General features: G+C 44.1%; 1 protein-coding gene across 2 annotated transcripts in view; it reads right to left on the bottom strand.

Moving 5' to 3' along the window:
* Positions 1–5,370, bottom strand: part of pfas (phosphoribosylformylglycinamidine synthase) — a 465,594-nt gene extending 460,224 nt beyond the window's left edge. The window contains exon 1 of one of the 2 annotated variants that reach the window (XM_072471967.1): positions 5,275–5,370. The gene's annotated coding sequence lies outside the window, so the exon portion shown is untranslated. The remainder of the gene's footprint in view (positions 1–5,274) is intronic. The other variant, XM_072471969.1, reaches the window with a different exon arrangement.
* Between the last annotated feature and the right edge of the window lie 7,775 nt (positions 5,371–13,145).

The raw sequence follows: 13,145 nt of genomic DNA, 5'->3' as shown, positions 1-13,145 counted from the left end.
TTCTTGATTGAGCAGCTTATTCCCCTCTGGTTGGTGGGTACTGCATGGGCACCGGGGAGTTTTGGGGCCTGGGTTGGGTTCTGAACTGTTGTTATCTGGTAGTTCTGGTCTTTCTTTCCATTTTCTTCTGTCTGTGTAGAGTTTGTACGTTCTCCCCATTTCTGTGTGGGTTTCCTCCGAGGTTTCCTCCCAGAGTCCAAAGATGTGCTGGTTAAGTATATTGGCCCTGCTAAAATTGCCCTTCAGTGTCTTAAAGGTTAGGTGGGGTTTGGGCTACTGGGATGAGAATACTTAGGTGGTCGTTTTTGACCCGCGCTGAGAGATTGTGGAGCTCTGAGATGCGGAAGGATGGTTCCTCGTTCATGAATCAACAATCCGCTGGCGAGTGCCCCAGCAGCCCATAATTCACCCATACCCACCATCACAGCTCCCGAAGTCAGATTGGCCTTCCTGAAAGTGAACCCTCGGAAGGCGACGGGCCCAGACGGGATCCCTGGTCGTGCACTCAGAGCCTGCGCGGACCAGCTGGCAGAGGTATTCACGGACATCTTTAACCTGTCCCTACTCCACTCCGACGTCCCCACCTGCTTCAAGAAGACCACCATCATACCAAAGAAGAACCAGGCAACGTGCCTCAATGACTACCGACCAGTGGCCCTGACTTCAGTCGTAATGAAGTGCTTCGAGAGGTTGACCATGAAACGCATCACCTCCATACTCCCAGAATGCCTTGATCCACTGCAATTTGCATACCGCTGCAACCGGTCCACATCAGACACCATTTCCCTGGCCCTACACTCATCCCTAGAGCATCTCGAAAACAAGGACTCCTACATTAGACTCCTATTTATTGACTACAGCTCCGCCTTCAACACCGTAATCCCAGCCAAGCTCATATCAAAGCTCCAAAACCTAGGACTTGGCTCCCACTCTGCAACTGGATCCTCGATTTTCTGACCAACAGACCACAATCAGTAAGAATGAACAACTCCTCCACAATAGTCCTCAACACCGGCGCCCCGCAAGACTGCGTACTTAGCCCCCTACTCTACTCCCTGTACACACACACGACTGCGTGGCAAAACTTGGTTCCAACTCCATCTACAAGTTTGCTGACGATACGACCATAATGGGCCGTATCTCGAACAACGATGAGTCCGAATACAGGAGGGAGATAGAGAATCCAGTGGAGTGGTGTAGCGACACCAATCTCTCCCTCAATGCCAGCAAAACTAAAGAGCTGGTAATTGACTTCAGGAAGCAAAGTACTGTACATACCCCTGTCAGCATCAACGGGGCCGAGGTGGAGATGGTTAGCAGTTTCAAAATCCTAGGGGTGCACATCTCAGAAAATCTGTCCTGGTCCACCCACGTCGACGCTACCACCAAGAAAGCACAACAGCACCTATACTTCCTCAGGAAAGTAAGGAAATTCGGCATGTCCACATTGACTCTTACCAACTTTTACAGATGCACCATAGAAAGCATCCTATCAGGCTGCATCACAGCCTGGTATGGCAACTGCTCGGCCCAGGACCGCAAGAAACTTCAGAGAGTCGTGAACACCGCCCAGTCCATCACACGAACCTGCCTCCCATCCATTGACTCCATCTACACCTCCCGCTGCCTGGGGAATGCGGGCAGTATAATCAAAGATCCCTCCCACCCGGCTTACTCACTCTTGCAACTTCTTCCATCGGGCAGGAGATACAGAAGTCTGAAAACACGCACGAACAGACTCAAAAACAGCTTCTTCCCCACTGTCACCAGACTCCTAAATGACCCTCTTATGGACTGATTTCATTAACACTACACCCTGTTTGCTTCATCCGATGCCAGTGCTTATGTAATTACATTGTATATGTTGTGTTGCCCTATTATGTATTTTCTTTTATTCCCTTTTCTTCTCATGTACTTAATGATCTGTTGAGCTGCTCGCAGAAAAATACTTTTCACTGTACCTCGGTACACGTGACAATAAACAAATCCAATCCAATCCAATCTGGCCCAGGGGACTTGTCGACACTCAGGTTTTTCAAAATTGCTACCCGCCTGAATCGCACTCTCATCCTCAAAAACATGGCCCCTCTCCTTTGTGAACACTGAAGAAAAGTATTTATTCAACACCTCTCCTATTTCTTCTGACTCATGCACAAGTTCCCACTACTGTCCTTCACCTACCCTCACCCTGGTCATTCTTTTATTTCTCACATAAGAGTAAAAAGCCTTGGGGGTTTCCTTGATTCGACCCGCCAAGGACTTCTCATGACCCCTCCTAGCTCTCCTAAGCCCTTTCTTCAGCTAATTCTTTGCTACCTTGTAACCCTCAAGCGACCCTACTGAACCTTGTTTTCTCATCCTTACATACACTTCCTTTTTCTTCTTGACAAGACATTCAACCTCTTTTGTGAACCATGGTTCCCTCACACGGCCATTTCCTCCATGCCTATCAAGTATTTGTTCCTTGAACAAGCTCCACTTTTCATTTGTGCCTTTCCCTGATAGTTTCTGTTCCCATCTTATGCTCCCTAATTCTTGCCTAATCGCATCATAATTACCCCCTCCCCCAATTATAAACCTTGCCCTGCCGTATGGCCCTATCCCTCTCCATCGCAATAGTGAAAGACACTGAATTGTGGTCACTATCTCCAAAGTGCTCTCCCACAAACAAATCTAACACTTGGCCCGGTTCATTACCCCCCCCCCCCCCTCCCCCCCCCCCCTCTCCCCCTCTTGTCGGCCTAGCCACATATTGTGTCAGGAAACCCTCCTGCACACACTGTACAAAAACTGCCCCATCCAAATTGTTCAGGCACAAGCAGATAGATTTATGATAAGCAAGGGGGTATTAGGTTGTAGTAGCGTAAGAACGGTAGTCCATTCAGCCACTCGAGCCTGTCCCGCCATTCAGTGAGATCAGGGCTGATCTGTAGCCTACCTCCATATGAAAATTGACCCATATCTCTTAGTACTTTACATAACAAAAATTTAGCTACCTCAGATTTAAAATTAACAACTGATCCAGCTTCAATTGCCATTTGTGGAATAGAGTTCCAAACCTCTACCACCTTTTATGTGTCAAAGTGCTTCCAATCATCTCTCCTGAATGGTATGGCTATACCCCCGAGTTCTAGAATCTCTAATCAGTGCACACAGTTTATGTTTATCTACCCTGTCTTTATCTACGCTGTTAATATCTTGCAGACTTGGATCATAACTTTCTAAATTCTAAAGAAAACAGGTCTAATTTGCACAATCTTTGATTTGATTTATTGTCACGTATACCAAAGTACAGTGAAAAGTATTTTTCTGCAGCCAAGGGAACGTACACAGTACATACATAGTACACAAAAAAAGAATAATTGACAATGTACATTAACAAATGGTACATCGACAAACAGTGATTGGTTAGTGCGGAACAAGGGGCCAAACAAAGCAAATACATGGGCGTTGTGAATAGTCCTTACAGGGAACATATCAGTCCGAGGGAGAGTCAAACAACAAAGAATACAGCATAGGAACAGGCCCTCCAAAACTGCGCAGATCACGTGTCCTATCTCAACCAACCGCCTGTATCCTTCTATCATTTGCCTATCCAGATAAGTCTTAAAGGTTGCTAACGTATCTGCCTCAACCACCTCACTTGGCAGTATGTTGAGGACTCTCCTCATAACTTAACCCCTGAAGACAAGGTATCATTCTTGTAAACCTACATTACACTCCCTCTAAGGCTAGAATATCCTTCCTTAGATGTGCGTCCAGATCTGCTGCCAGTACTCCAAGTGGGGTCTAACCAGGGTTTTGTACAGATGCAGCCCATGGCATCAGTACTGTATCCAATACTGGTGTACTGGTGCCAATCCACCAAGAAGGCATACGGCATGCTTGCCTTCATTGGCCGGGGCATTGAGTATAAGAATTGGCAAGTCATGTTGCAGCTGTATAGAACCTTAGTTAGGCCACACTTGGAGTATAGTGTTCAATTCTGGTCGCCACACTACCAGAAGGATGTGGAGGCTTTAGAGAGGGTGCAGAAGAGATTTACCAGAATGTTGCCTGGTATGGAGGGCATAAGCTATGAGGAGCGATTGAATAAACTCGGTTTGTTCTCACTGGAACGAAGGAGGTTGAGGGGCGACCTGATAGAGGTATACAAAATTATGAGGGGCATAGACAGAGTGGATAGTCAGAGGCTTTTCCCCAGGGTAGAGGGGTCAATTACTAGGGGGCATAGGTTTAAGGTGAGAGGGGCAAAGTTTAGAGTAGATGTACGAGGCAAGTTTTTTACGCAGAGGGTAGTGGGTGCCTGGAACTCACTACCGGAGGAGGTAGTGGAAGCAGGGACGATAGGGACATTTAAGGGGCATCTTGACAAATATATGAATAGGATGGGAATAGAAGGATACGGACCCAGGAAGTGTAGAAGATTGTAGTTTAGTCGGGCAGTATGGTCGGCACGGGCTTGGAGGGCCGAAGGGCCTGTTCCTGTGCTGTACATTTCTTTGTTCTTTGTTTGTTCTTACCGACCCATTGAAAGAGCACCCGTAACCCCACCTAACTTGCACATCTTTGGAGACTAAGGGACAATTAGGACGGCCAATCCACCAAACCTGCACATCTTTGGAATGTGGGAAGAAACTGGAGCATCTGGAGGAAACCCACGCAGACACAGGGAGAAAATGCAAACTCCATACAGTCACCCAAAGCCGGAATTGAACCTGGGTCCCTGGCGCTGCTAGGCAGCTGTGCTAACTACTGTGCCACCATATCAAATGCCTTCTGGAAGTACAGTTATAAGTCTGGATTTTTAAACCTATATTATCAGTTACTCACTCTGTGGATACATAAATCTATCATATCAGTTTCTCACTGTGTGGATTTATAAGTCCATATTATCAGTTACTCACTTCAGGTTTATAAATCTTATATTATCGGTTACTCATCCTATGTATTTGTACAGTAAGAAGTCTTACAACACCAGGTTACAGTCCAACAGGTTTGTTTTGAATCACTAGCTTTCGGAGCACAGCTCCTTCCTGACTATATTATTAGTTACTCACTCGTGGATTTGTAAATCTATATTATTAGTTACTCGCCCGATGTATTTATAAAGCTATATCATTAATTACTCTGCGGATTTATAAATCCACATGATTAGTTACTCAGTCTGTGAATTTGAAAAGCTAAATTATTAGTTACTCACTCTGTGGATTTGTAAATCTATATTATTAGTTACTCACTCTGTGGATTTGTAAATCTATATTGGCTACTCACTCTTTCTGCTGCTTTCTCTCCACTTCAGTTCCACACGTGTGGATCAGTACTTCCGTCCCGTTCAGGAAGGCCCCTGATGTCACGGGTGATGCGACACTAGATTGGTCAGGAGCCCTGAGCACCATGTTCGTAAAGGAGCGTGCTTTCTCTGTGCACCATGTTGGTAAACAGCGGGATTTCTGTATATATTCGCCATATTTGTAAAGGAGCCACCCTCTCTGCAGTCTGATTGCTTTTCCGTTTGATGCCTGCGCAAGAGGAAAAGGTAATGGGCAAGCGTCCTTGTTGCCATGGAGACGGTGGACAAGAGGCAGCTGAAGGGTGAGGCAAATAAACACAGGCTGTCCTTGGGGGAGAGTCCAGTGAGGATTGTTCCTGTGAAAACTGCTGCTCTGGTTGCTGTTTACTGATTTGTTTTGATTCAGCGAGGTGGAGTTTATTCAGGGATTTTTAACCTGATTGAGTTCTTTGATGAAAAGTTTGACTTATAATCTTTCTGTTTGTGAGAGTGTTTAATCAAAGACAGGGAGTGCTGAGTAAACCAACAGACGTGTGCAAAAATTGGAAGAGAAGGTTTAAAACAGGCAGCAGCAACACGGACAAAATGATTTGCTGACGACAGAGTGAATGGCTGTTTCATGTTGTTTGAAGGGAAATATGGAGTTTCCAAGATCATAGAATTTACAGTGCAGAAGGAGGCCATTCGTCCCATCGAGTCTGCACCGGTTCTTGGAAAGAGCACCCTACCAAAGCCCACACCACCCTATCCCCATAACCCAGTAATCCCACTCAACCAACACTAAGGGCAATTTTGGACACTCAGGGCAATTTAGCATGGCCAATCCACCTAACCTGCACATCTTTGGACTGTGGGAGGAAACCGGAGCACCCGGAGGAAACCCATGAACACACGGGGAGAACGTGCAGACTCCGCACAGACAGTGATCCAGCTAGGAATCGAACCTGGGACCCTGGAGCTGTGAAGCAATTGTGCTAACCACTATGCTACCGTGCTGCCGAGTTGCTGTTTGGGCAGCTTCAGGAGAAGTGACCACCGCACAGTCCTTCCTACACACAGTTAGAAAATGTATATACAAAGCAACAGTCTAACTCCCAGCCGGGACCATTCTGAGATACTGGCTCCGACCAGGGCCGGCATTTAACTCTTGTAATTAACGAGCCCACTGATGGAACTTCACCCGTCAGTGAGGGAGCTTGTACTCAATCGGGTAGTCCACATGGGTCTCATGGGGTTAGAACATCCTTTCCCACTAAAGTCCGTAAGTCATTCGGTTGTAGGGAATGGAGGAGGTTGCCTTCTCTCCTTTACTCGTGGTTGCACCTCCTGCGATTGTGAGGGGGGGTGGGGGGGGGGGGTTCCGTCAGTGACCCTGGTGAAACCCTCATCTAAAACCTTGGACGCCTGGGTCTCCATCACGGAATCTGCGTCCATCACCTCTCGCATCTCAGTGTCAGGGCCCCCAGCGGGCGACACCCCCAAGTTCCCATGTGCCAAGCTGATGAGGTCGGATGATTGTTCTCCTGCTGGAGTATGTCCGAACACTGGCACCCTGCTCCGGAGGTGATCAAGGTGCTTGCTCACTGTCCATTCATAAGTCTTTATTTGATACGATACCTGTCCATCTGTTTTAGCATAGACCCCGAATCCATCGGCCCTGTCTCCAAATTCCGGATGTGCATGCGTCTCCCGGTCGGAAACCTCTAACCAGTGTACGCCTGCCTCAAAATTGTTTCTGCAGGTCCTGACTGCGTTGCACTCTCCCGCCAATATTGGGAAATGTTAGGCTAAATCTCCGGCCTATCAACAGTTCAGCCTCTGCCAATCTGGTCATAGCATGTGACATGGTCTGGTAGCTAAATAAGAAGCGCATCAGTCTCGTTTCCACGGATCCTGTTTCCTCATAGCCTTCTTGAAAATCTGCACCACTCGTTCGGCCAGACGGTTTAAGGAAACATTGTGCAGCACGGTAGCATTGTGGATAGCACAATTGCTTCACAGCTCCAGGGTCCCAGGTTCGATTCCGGCTTGGGTCACTGTCTGTGCCGAGTCTGCTCATCCTCCCCGTGTGTGCTGGGTTTCCTCCGGGTGTTCCGGTTTCCACCCACAGTCCAAAGATGTGCAGGTTAGGTGGAATGGCCATGATAAATTGCCCTTAGTGTCCAAAATTGCCCTTATTGTTGGGTGGGGTTACTGGGTTATGGGGATAGGGTGGAGGTGTTGACCTTGGATAGGATGCTCTTTCCAAGAGCCGGTGCAGACTCGATGGGCCGAATGGCCTCCTTCTGCACTGTAAATTCTATGATTCACTCCGTTCATCTTCATGAAGTGTTCAAACTCTTCACTGGTGAACGGGGTGCCATTGTTCGTAACCAATATTGATTGATTTTTTTGATTTATTGTCACATGTACGGAAGTACAGTGAAAAGTATTTTTCTGCGGCCGAGGAACGTACACAGTACATACATAGTAGACACAAGAATAATCAACAGAGAACATTGACAAATGGTACATTGACAGAACAGTGATTGGTTACACTGCGGAACAAGGGGGCAAACAAAGCAAATACATGAGCAAGAGCAGCATAGGGCGTCGTGAATCGTGTTCTTATAGGGAACAGATCAGTCCAAGGGGGAGTCGTTGAGGAGTCTTGTAGCTGTGGGGGAGAAGCTGTTCCTATGTCTGGATGTGCAAGTCTTCAGACTTCTGTACCTTCTGCCTGATGGAAAGGTAATGCTTGGGTGGGAGGGGTCTCTGATACTGCTGTCTGCCTTCCTGAGGCAGCGGGAGGTCTATACAGAATCAATGTGGGGGTGGCAAGTTTGTGTGATGCGTTGGGCTGAGCTCACCACAGTCTGCAGTTTCTTGTGATCTTGGACCGAGCAGTTGCCAGACCAAGCTGTGATGCAGCCGGATAGGATGCTCCCTATCACACATCTGTAGAAATTTGGTGAAAGTTTGGTGAATATTTCCCAATATTCATGGGAAACCATGGGTGCTGATTGAGAGCCGTACTTTCTCAATGGTGGCCTTCGACATGGTGGATGACCCTTGAAATGGATGCCCATTTTCAAAATGGTTATAAAGAGGAACCAGCTGGCAGCCATTCTGAATGGCCCGAGAGCAAGGGCAGGCCCGATCGGACAGGGCTGGGCCGACAAGGTGGGTATGGATAACCCCACAGGAGGCCGGGGGGAGAGGGGGGTGGGGGCGCCTCACATCCGGATAGTTACATAGACATAGAACATACAGTGCAGAAGGAGGCCATTTGGCCCATCGAGTCTGCACCGACCCACTTTCCCTCATTTCCACCCTACCCCCGTAACTCAATAACGTCTGACCTTTTTTGGAAACTAAAGCAATTTAGCATGTCTAATCCACCTAGCCTTTGGACTGTGGGAGGAAACCGGAGCACCCAGAGGAAACCCACGCAGACATGGGGAGAACGTGCAAACATGGGTAGCACGGTAGCACAAGTGGCTAGAACTGTGGCTTCACAGCGCCAGGGTCCCAGGTTCGATTCCCTGCTGGGTCACTGTCTGTGCGGCGTCTGCACGTTCTGCCCATGTCTGCTCGGTTGGACAAATGTGGGTTTCCTCCGGGTGCTCCGGTATGCTCCCACAGTCCAAAGGCATGCAGGTTAGGTGGATTGGCCATGCTAAATTTCCCTCAGTTTCCAAAAGGTTAGGATCGGTTATTGTGTTACGGGGATAGGATGGAAGTGAGGGCTTAAGTGGGTCGGTGCAGACTCGATGGGCCGAATGGCCTCCTTCTGCACTGTATGTTCTTTGGAGCAAAATATCCGCACAGACAGTGACCCAGCGGGGAATCGAACCTGGGACTCTGGCACTATGAAGCCACAGTGCTAACCGCTGTGCTACCGTGCTTCTTGTTACATGGAACATGAAGTGCCTCAATGGGCCGGTGAAAAGATCCAGAGTCCTTGCCCGTCTCAAGAGTCTGAGAGTGGATGTAGCCTTAATTAGGGGAAACACACCTGAAAGAGGGACCGACAGCGGGTAAGAAAAGGCTTGGTCGGGCAAATGTATCACTCATGTTTTGACACTAGGCAAGGGAGGTTTCCGGGGGTTTCCCTGTGGTTTCGCCGGTCGGGATTTCTTCAACCGTTGGGGCCTGAGGGACGGGTGCTAGGTTGGGCCGGTTTGGAGCCGGTTGGAAGCCCTGTGGCCGGAGGAGCAGGGGCATCGGGCCTGAAGCAAGCAGCAGGGGAGGAGCTTGGCTTAAGGTGAAGCCTGAATCCAGCACATATGTAGATGTTTGAGAGATAGTTTGGTAGATAGATAGATAGGTAGAAAGATAGAAAGATAGATCGGTAGATAGATAGTGAGATAGAATGATAGATAGATAGATATATTGCTAGATAGATAGATAGACAGACAGACAGATAGATAGATAGATAGATAGATAGATAGGTATATTGATAGATAGATCGACAGGTAGATAGACAGATAGATAGATAGATAGACAGACAGGTATATAGATAGATAGATAGATGGAGATATAGATTGATAGATAGACAGACAGACAGACAGACAGACAGATAGATAGATAGACAGGTAGGTAGACAGACAGACAGGCAGACAGACAGACAGACAGATGGATAGATTGGTAGATAGATAGTTAGATAGAATGATAGATAGATAGATAGATTGATCAATAGATAGATAGATGGATGGATGGATAGACAGACAGATAAATAGATAGAGAGAGAGAGACAGATAGATAGATAGATAGATAGGTATATTGATAGATAGATAGACAGTTAGATAGACAGACAGATAGATAGATAGATAGAGTGAGAGACAGATAGATAGGTAGATAGATAGGCAGATAGGCAGATAGAGAGATAGATAGATCGGTAGATAGGTAGTTAGATAGAGTGATAGATGGATTGATAGATCAAAAGACAGATAGATAGATAGCTAGATAGATAGAAAGATAGATTGGTAGATAGATAGTGAGATAGAATGTTAGATAGATAGAAAGATAAATAGATAGACTGACAGACAGACAGATAGATAGATAGTTAGAGAGAGACAGAGAGATAGATAAATAGAAAGATAGAAAGATAGATCGGTAGATAGCTAGTGAGATAGAATGATAGATAGATAGAGAGAGAGAGAGACAGATAGATAGGTAGATAGATAGATAGACAGACAGATATATAGATAGATAGACAGATAGGTATATTGATAGATAGATAGACAGGTAGATAGACAGATAGATAGACAGACAGATATATAGATAGAGAGATAGATAGATGGATATATAGATAGACAGATAGATAGATAGGTAGGTAGGTAGACAGACAGACAGACAGACAGACAGATCGGTAGATAGATAGATCAATAGATAGATAGATAGATAGATGGATGGATGGATAGACAGAGAGACAGATAGAGAGATAGAAAGATAGATAAAGTACATTGATAGATAGAGAGATAGATCGATAGAGAGATAGATAGGTAGGCAAAGAGATCGTTAGATTTATAGTTTGAGAGATAATTTGGTAGATAGATAGATAGATAGAAAGATAGATCTGTAGATAGATAGTGAGATAGAATGATAGATAGATTGATAGATAGATAGGTATATTGATCGATAGATAGATTGATAGATAGATAGATAGACAGACAGATAGATAGATACATAGATAGATAGAGAGAGAGAGACAGATAAATAGCTAGATAGGTATATTGATAGATAGATAGATAGATAGACAGTTAGATAGACAGACAGATAGATAGATAGAGAGACAGATAGATAGGTAGATAGATAGATAGACAGATAGGCAGATAGATAGGTAGATAGATAGATCGGTAGATAGGTAGTTAGATTGAGTGATAGATAGATGGATTGATAGATAGATAGATCGAAAGATAGATAGATAGATAGCTAGATAGATAGACAGATAGAAAGATAGATCGGTAGATAGATAGTGAGATAGAATGTTAGATAGATAGAAAGATAAATAGATAGACAGACAGACAGACATATAGATAGAGAGAGACAGATAGATAGATAGACAGTTAGATAGATAGATTGATCGATAGAGAGATAGATAGGTAGGCAAAGAGATCGTTAGATTTATAGTTTGAGAGATAGTTTGGTCGATAGATAGATAGATAGATAGAAAGATAGAAAGATAGATCTGTAGATAGATAGTGAGTAGAATGATAGATTGATAGATAGATAGATAGGTATATTGATAGATAGATAGACAGACAGACAGACAGATAGATAGATATATAGGTTGATAGATAGAAAGACAGATAGATAGATAGATAGATAGGCAGATAGATAGAAAAATAGACAGATAGATAGATACGATGGACAGACAGATAGATAGATAGACAGACAGACAGACAGACAGACAGACAGACAGACAGACAGACAGACAGATAGATAGATAGATAGATAGATAGGCAGATAGATAGATAGATAGATAGATAGATCGGTAGATGGGTAGTTAGATAGAATGATAGATAGATAGAGCGATTGATAGATAGATAGATAGTAAGTTTGATCGGTACATAGATAGTGAGATAGAATGTTAGATAGATAGATAGATTGATAGATAGATAAATAGATAGACAGACAGTCAGATAGATAGACAGAGAGAGAGACAGATAGATAGACAGATAGATAGGCAGAGAGATAGATAGATAGATAAACATATAGATAGATAGATTGATAGATAGATAGCTATGTTGATAGATAGATAGATAGATAGATCGATAGAGAGATAGATAGGTAGGCAAACAGATCGTTAGATTTATAGTTTGCGAGATAGTTTGATAGATAGACAGATAGATCGATAGGTAAATAGACAGATAGAGAGAGAGAGATAGAGAGATAGATATATTGATAGATAGATCGGTAGATAGGTAGTTAGATAGAATGTTAGATAGATAGATAGACAGACAGACAGACAGACATAGATAGAGAGAGACAGATAGATAGATAAATAGATAGATAGATAGATAGGTATATTGATAGATAGATAGATAGATAGTTAGATAGATAGATAGATAGTTAGATAGACAGACAGACAGACAGACATAGATAGAGAGAGACAGATAGATAGATAAATAGATAGATAGATAGATAGGTATATTGATAGATAGATAGTTAGATAGATAGATCGATAGAGAGATAGATAGGTAGGCAAAGAGATCGTTAGATTTATAGTTTGAGAGATAGTTTGGTAGATAGATAGATAGACAGACCGACGGGTAGATAGATAGAGAGACAGATAGATAGATAGATAGATAGATAGGCAGATAGGCAGTTAGATAGATAGATAGAAAAATAGACAGATAGACAGACAGACAGACAGACAGATAGATAGAGAGACAGATAGATAGATAGATAGGCAGATAGATAGACAGACAGACAGATAGATAGAGAGACAGATAGACAGATAGATAGATAGAATATAGACAGTTAGATAGATAGATAGGTATATTGATAGATAGATAGATAGATAGATAGACAGACAGATAGATAGATAGATATATAGATTGATAGATAGATAGATAGATAGGCAGATAGGCAGATAGATAGATAGATAGATAGATAGATAGATAGATAGATCGGTAGATAGGTAGTTAGATAGAATGATAGATAGATAGGTAGATAGTTGATAGATAGGTAGATAGATAGTGAGATAGAATGTTAGATAGATAGATAGAGACAGACAGACAGATAGATAGATAGATATATTGATAGATAGCTCGATAGTTAGATATATAGATAGATCGATAGAGAGATAGATAAGTAGGCAAAGAGATCGTTAGATTTATAGTTTGAGAAATAGTTTGGTAGATAG

This window comes from Scyliorhinus torazame, chromosome 13 (genome assembly GCF_047496885.1).
Source record: "Scyliorhinus torazame isolate Kashiwa2021f chromosome 13, sScyTor2.1, whole genome shotgun sequence".
Lineage (NCBI taxonomy): Eukaryota > Metazoa > Chordata > Chondrichthyes > Carcharhiniformes > Scyliorhinidae > Scyliorhinus > Scyliorhinus torazame.
The sequence above is the reverse complement of the archived record's forward strand: the minus strand, read 5'-3'. Positions and strand labels throughout refer to the sequence as shown.